The following is a 6,809-nucleotide window of genomic DNA, read 5'->3' as shown; positions in this document are numbered from 1 at the left end:
CTGAGAAAGGTATTTACATAAGAACACCTGTGTATCAGTGACAAGAATAGAGAAAGCTTTTAAAATGGGGTGGATTCTGACTCCATACATGCACAGGAGTGTGGAAGGTTCTTACACCACCCACAATGAGAGTTCTATTTCCTGTGGCATTAAAGTACCAGAAAGTGCCTTCAATATCCTAATTTACCTGAGTTAATTTTATTTTGATTCATATAGAAGTTGAAATTTTTCAGAATCTCAGGATTTCCCTTCTAAGGAGAACCCCCTTATGGCTTCAGAGAAGGAGAAAACAAGCAGGAGATGGGGCTGTATGTGGGCAGATTCCAGGACAGATATGGAAACTATGGTTTATGATGTGTTTCCCAGTAAGAGTTTATTCTCTTAACATTTTCCCATTTCCTTTTAAAGAAAAAGGAAAAGACAGAACCATATGTTGTTCTCTGATCATTTAGCTCTGGATAAACATTAACTTCCTATGTAAGCTGCCTGGGGTTTAAACAGATGGACCTTTCCATGCCTTAACTTATTCAGTCAATCCAAGAACTCTTTAAAGTAGGTATTAAATTATTTCTATTTTTCAAATGAAGAAACTGAGACACATCTTCTGACTCACCCCAAGTCTCCCAGTTATTGAGCAGCAAAGTTGGGGTCCAAACCTGCCCTTGGAAGCTTCAGTTTGTGCCTTGACCATTACATTGCATTTCCTCCTGTCCTCAGCTACAGCAGCCAGCTTGTGAATCCTGTTCTTCTCACACCTGCCTGAGGGAAACTGAAGGTAACAAACATGTGTCATATGTTAAGTGTGAGCAAGAGCCATGAGAGTTTGGCCTCTACTTGAAAAGCCATTAGAAGTTTTCTCATTTTGATGAGAAAATCAACAGTTCCCCCTAGGTCACTTTGATACTGGGGATAATTCTCTTTATCATTCTACCATTCTTGACCAATTTGTACCACACCCCCACAGCCTTCATGGATTTGGTAAACCAAAACTTAAGTAAAAATGGGTCTGGTTAAAGTGAAAAAACAATCTCTCAGGAAGGTGTGGGTGATGTATGAATAGTAATACAGCATGAAATACTACTATCAACAATAGTGATGTTTTTATTGTGTCTGACACAAATATTAAACATTTTCCAGACATTTAAATATAATTTATTATTACCAGATGCAGTTTTACCTACAGGAAACCTAAGAAACAAGGTAATATCTGGTCAGTAAAGAAAGTAATATAGATTCCAATGTTCTGATTACCAGTATAGTGATAATTCTAATAAATGTCATTCCTACCCAGAATATTTAGTAGCAAAAAAGTTAACTGAATAATATTTATCCAAAAGTGCTGGTTAATGAAGCAATTTTTATTTTTATTTTTTTTGGAGGCTGGATGGTACAGGGAACCTTGGTATTACAAGGTTGTGCTTTAACCAATTGAGCTAACAATCGAGACCCTATGAAGCAATTTTTGACCTCAAGGAATTCCTTCACAGCTCCTCTCAGATAATCATGTAAAAAGACGCCTCTCTGCTTGCTATTCTTTCTTACTTCTAATGTATGGCAAAAAAAAAAAAAAAAATTACTAGCTGATTCTTGCTAATTGTCTATTTTGGAAATTGGCACAGAGCTGCTTCCACAGATTTCTAATCATAATTACTAACAGATTAATCATTTCAGAGTTGCTTGATTGATATCACAATTGCTAAAATTTTTCAATTTTTCTTTAGTTTGCTACGTGTTTTCTCTTTAAATGGTTATGACATGTACTGTGTTAACATTAATATTGGTGAAATGTCTTAAGGTCCAAGCTTTACGTTACAAAAATTATAAAAATATTTTATTATTATCCTACAAAAGAACACCTTTGGAATATCCTTCACTGGATTTCAAAATATGAAAAAAGTAAGCCAGACACAGACTGACAAATACCATATGATCTCACTCATAGGTGGAATCTTAAAAAAACAAACAAACAAACAGTTGATATTGCAGGGAGAGAGTAGAAAAGTGGTTATCTTAGAATGAGGAGGAGAGAAGGGAAGAATAAACAAGGAGAGGCTGGCCAAAGGGTATAAAATTACAATTAGATAGAAGGAATAAGTTCTGGTGTTATACTGCACAGTAGGGTGACTGTGGTTAATAGTCAAGTTTTGTATATCACAAAATAGCTAGAGGAGAGCCTTTTAAATGTTTTCTCCACAACGAAATGGTAAATGCATGAGGTAATGGTTACTTTGACTATCTTGACCTGATCGTTATGCAACATATATATGTATCAAGATATCAGACTACCCCAGAAGCATGTATAATTACAATGTGTCAACTAAAATTAAAAAAAGAAAAGAAGACATATCTAAAGGTAGATGAATAAAGGAAGGGAAGAAAGGAAAAAAAGATTGAGGAAAAGAAAGACAAGGTGAGTGTGTATGTGTGTATTTGTGTCTCCACATGTACCTACTTGTATGTTTTAGCTTAGAGTATTTTTACACTTAATATTCTGGGACATTTGAGAATTATATGAATGTATTGCTTATTATGTGAGATTATAGAGTATTATAGTTGTTACCATAGTAAATGGTCCTTTATAAAATACAGGTAAATGGGGTATTTACGAACACAGCATAGAATTAGGAATCTGGAGACTTGGGTTCTAGATCTGAAAATCTGAGCAAGTTTCTTTTTTAAAATGTTTCTATATCTTATATTTCTTTTATAAAGAAGACAGATAATAAGTGTTTGTACCTTTGGAGATTGAAATAAAATGATATGTGAGGTTACCTTTTGGAAAGCAGAGTGTCTTTCTTACAGTCAGGGGTCTATTATTATGCACGATAAGAATTCATTGAAATAATAGAGCGTAAAGCACTCATCTCAAAGTGAACTCAAATGTACACTCTCTCTTGATCTTCACACCAGTGAACCTGCTCCACCTGGAAATATCCAACCAGTTGCAAGGGCTGCTGCAGGTAGAGTTCATTCTTCAAAGGAGAATTTAGAAAGAATCATACTGCACCCCCTTTTATTTTGACCTTAGAAAGTTGTAAGAAGCAAGTTGGCTCTGGGGATCTGGCCAGCGAGAGTGAGGTTGAGGTTTATGTGTGAGGCTTAATGTCACACTCCAAAATGTCAAGTGAAAAAAAGATAAAAGCACAAGTGTGTGTTACTAGAAGTACATGGATTTCATCATTCAGAAAGCATGTACTGGGATGAAGATGGGGATGTAATTCTACTTTTTAAAAAAATTAGTTCCTGTTTATACAGTATGGTCAATGAGATAATTCAAGCTGATATCTAAATGTGTCTAAATATGTATTTGTGTGTTTACCACTAGAACAATCTAGTTTCCAGGAACACAAAGATAGTCAGAATTAGGAGGAAACTTTGAGTCCATGTGTTCAAAACTGCTCACTGCACAGAAGAAAAACAGATGCATATCTCCATAACAAGGTAAAATCAAATTTCAATTCAGTCAATCTCCGTTAAGGGCTTAATAACACATTTGCATATTGTTAAAAGAGAAATGAGAAAGAGATTGAGTGAGATGTTAAAAGGTTTACCAAATTAGACATGGAATGTGAATACATTTGGGAAAGATATTTGTATAATTAGTCTTCTTAATCTGGTATCTATGGAAACAAACATATGTTAATACCCAAAATAGATCATTGTTCCTTTGGCAACAGTTTAGGACAGAGGCCATCTCTTCCTGACACCATCACATAGTCAGACCCTAAAGATCAGTTCTTGTCTGCAAAGGTCAGCCCCTGAAGTAATGGATGGTCCAGTGTTGGCAATGATCAAATCTGAGCCCAACTTTTGCAAACTAGGTGAGTTCACTGCCCTGTTTGCAAGTTTTCCAAAGGCTAAAATATGAATTACAACCCCATGCTTTTTAAAGGCCTAAAGAACAAAAGGATAAAGCAGAAATGCTGTGTAAGTATGGATAAGTTAAGGACTCAGTTGCTGGTTAGGTGAACTTAAAGGGAAGGAGGGTCTCTCTGCTAGGTCCTGTTTCTGTCACCACCACACAGATGTTGGAGCAAGCATTCAGCTTTCAGAGAAAAGGTGAAAAGGACATCACAAGATGGTGCTTTGCTGGTGAGGGAGATTCACATCTACAGTTTTTGACCCCAATACCTGAAACCAGTTTGGTTTTTGGATGAGTTTTACAATTTCTCCAGCTCCAGAAGGCTGTTGCTCACAATAGCCCCTGACCACTTATACACTGGTAAGTCTAAACATCAGGTACAATTTTTTCTTCCAATCATTAACAAGCAAGGCAAAGACCGTGAATTCAGCTGGCCTTCCAGCAGCAGGGAGACGATGGTGTTTGTTGTTGTCGCTACAACTGAGACCTTTAGTGACAAGAACTAGGTGGATCCTAAAGAATTTAGAATATACAAGGGTGCTTCAAAAAGTTCATAGAAAGATTCATGTTATCTTTTAATTCTATTTTTCTGTGAACTTTTTGAAGTACCCTCATATGTGTTATTCAAAGAAAATGAGAAACAATACAGCTCATTTATCTGTCTTTTCCTAAAATATGTCATTTAGGGCCTTTTTCTTGGTTACAAATGACCACTCTAAGTTTAAAGAGGTAGATATTATATGCTATCCTGCAGATTCATAATGTTGAATGATAAGATTGTATGTGTGGGTGGGGGGCAGGGGTACTAGCATCAAATGTTTCCCTTTAGGGTTGATATAATTGGCAATGATTTATTATTTCACGCTTTAAGAAATATTTATTGAACATTCAGTGCTAGGTACTCTTCTAAGCAATGTGGATATAGCAATAACAATGACAGAAACAAACACATTCTCTGCTCTTAGGAAGTTCACAGATACTAAATAAATTTGTAAATAAATAAACATTTAGATGCTGGGCAGTGCCATGAAGGACCATAAAGCTGAGAAGGGACTAGACAATGACTAGGGAGCCTATCTTGTAAGGGCTGCCAGCGAAGGCCTCTCTAATTAGGTACCATTTGAACAGAGACCTGAATGAACTGAGACAACCAGCCATAGGAATGTCTCAGGGAAGACGTTTCCGGGCCCGGAGAAAAGTAAATGTAAAAAGATGTGAGGAACACTTGTGGGTGGTTGTTACTTATTCCATCAGATTCAAGGTAAGTTGGTTCAGGAAAGTCTGCTCTGCAAGGAGGTCTGGCAGTTTTGCAAGGGAGGTAAAACTGACAGACTCGATCCTCTCTAACTGGTGACACACAAAATGTCTCATGTTCTGCCAGCAGGTGATGAGTTTCCCACCATTTACCCTCCACTCCCATATGCAGATGTATGTGATCCAAATAAGCTGTAAACAGAAAAAAAAAACCCACTATATTTCTAGTTCTGTCTACATATGGATATATATCTATATAAACCATGCACCCAATAAGAGGCAACCTCAAAAAGTGATTGTCATAGGAGAGAAAAAATACTAGTCATTGCATGCAGAAAACAACTTTGCTGAGATGGCCATGGTTTTGTTTGACGTGGAAACGTGCAGTAGGATTGCTGGGTGCTTCCCAAATACAAGGCACTGTGTTCACTGCTGTGAAGGAGGAAAAACAGCAAGAAAACATAATCCATCTCCCTGTAGAGCTAATGCCTGGTTAGAACAGTAGCCCTGATCGTGTCTTCATGATGCTTCCAAGAAGAATAGGCCAATCAGAGCTCTGGAGTTAGAAAGAAAACAGTTGAGAGTACAGTTCTTCCATCTATAGGCTGTGAGACCACAAGTGAGTTTTTTAACATTTCAGAAACTCAGATTTTAACAGGGACACTATACCTACCTTAAAGGCTCGTTGTGAGGAATTAATGTTCAAAAAGCAACTAGTACAGAGCTACATGTTTCCTTCTGAAGGTGAAGTGCTATTTATTCCTAGAAGGCTAGGGAGGTCCTTCAAAATGGCCTTTACATAATACACAATTTATGCAAAATATTGCCATCACTCAGTATAGTGGTCCACATGTCTAGATATGTTGATGCAGTACAAAGGGAATGAATTTGGCATAGTCTGTGAACTTTATTTATAGTCGTACTCATGCCTGTACTTTATGTTGATACACAAAAATTAGCCATTACAGTTTTCTATCAAGTTTTAGCCCCTGGAAGATCGTACAAAGGACTGAAACAATTTCTAAACTTGCACTATATTTTAAGCCAATAAACAATAGGTTGCAAATGATGATGAAGTTAATGCTGACAGTCAGCACTTAAATTCTGTTCAGGTATCCATTTGCTTATTCATTCTTTTGATAAATATTTATTGAAAGAGTTCTATTTATCAGAGCCTGTCACTTGAGAGAAATGACCAAGTTATGGACTTGTTCCAGGAATCTGACAATTAGAAATAAATATTAAAGCTGGAATAGCTCTTAGAAATAATCTAATCCAGTGTCTTCATTTTAAAGAGATGGGGGTGGGTGGGCTCTAACTCCTGATGATAAAATTTGTTAATCCTAGAGCTGGGGTCAGACCTCAAAAAGTCTAAATCCCACTCAACACTCTTCCCTAAAAATCAGTTGAGACACTGCCCATATTTCTGGGCTTAACTTCACTTGCCAACCGTGGTGTGGCTTAACTTCACTTGCCAACCGTGGTGTAAGCCCCCTGAGAGTGTTTGGGCTTCATAGCGCAATGACATGAGTCCCATCCAAATCTTAGGAAGCATGATACTGTGTAGAAAGACACAGAGAAGCAAGACCCTCTTACCTGCTCGTGGGCAGGCTATTGAGTAGCAGATTTTGAACACAGACAACAGATGGATTTTTACTCTTCTTACCTCACTGAGAAATAAGACAAAGATAGA

The sequence above is a fragment of the Cynocephalus volans genome, chromosome 14 (genome assembly GCF_027409185.1).
Source record: "Cynocephalus volans isolate mCynVol1 chromosome 14, mCynVol1.pri, whole genome shotgun sequence".
Taxonomy (NCBI): domain Eukaryota; kingdom Metazoa; phylum Chordata; class Mammalia; order Dermoptera; family Cynocephalidae; genus Cynocephalus; species Cynocephalus volans.
Note: the sequence above shows the minus strand (reverse complement) of the source record.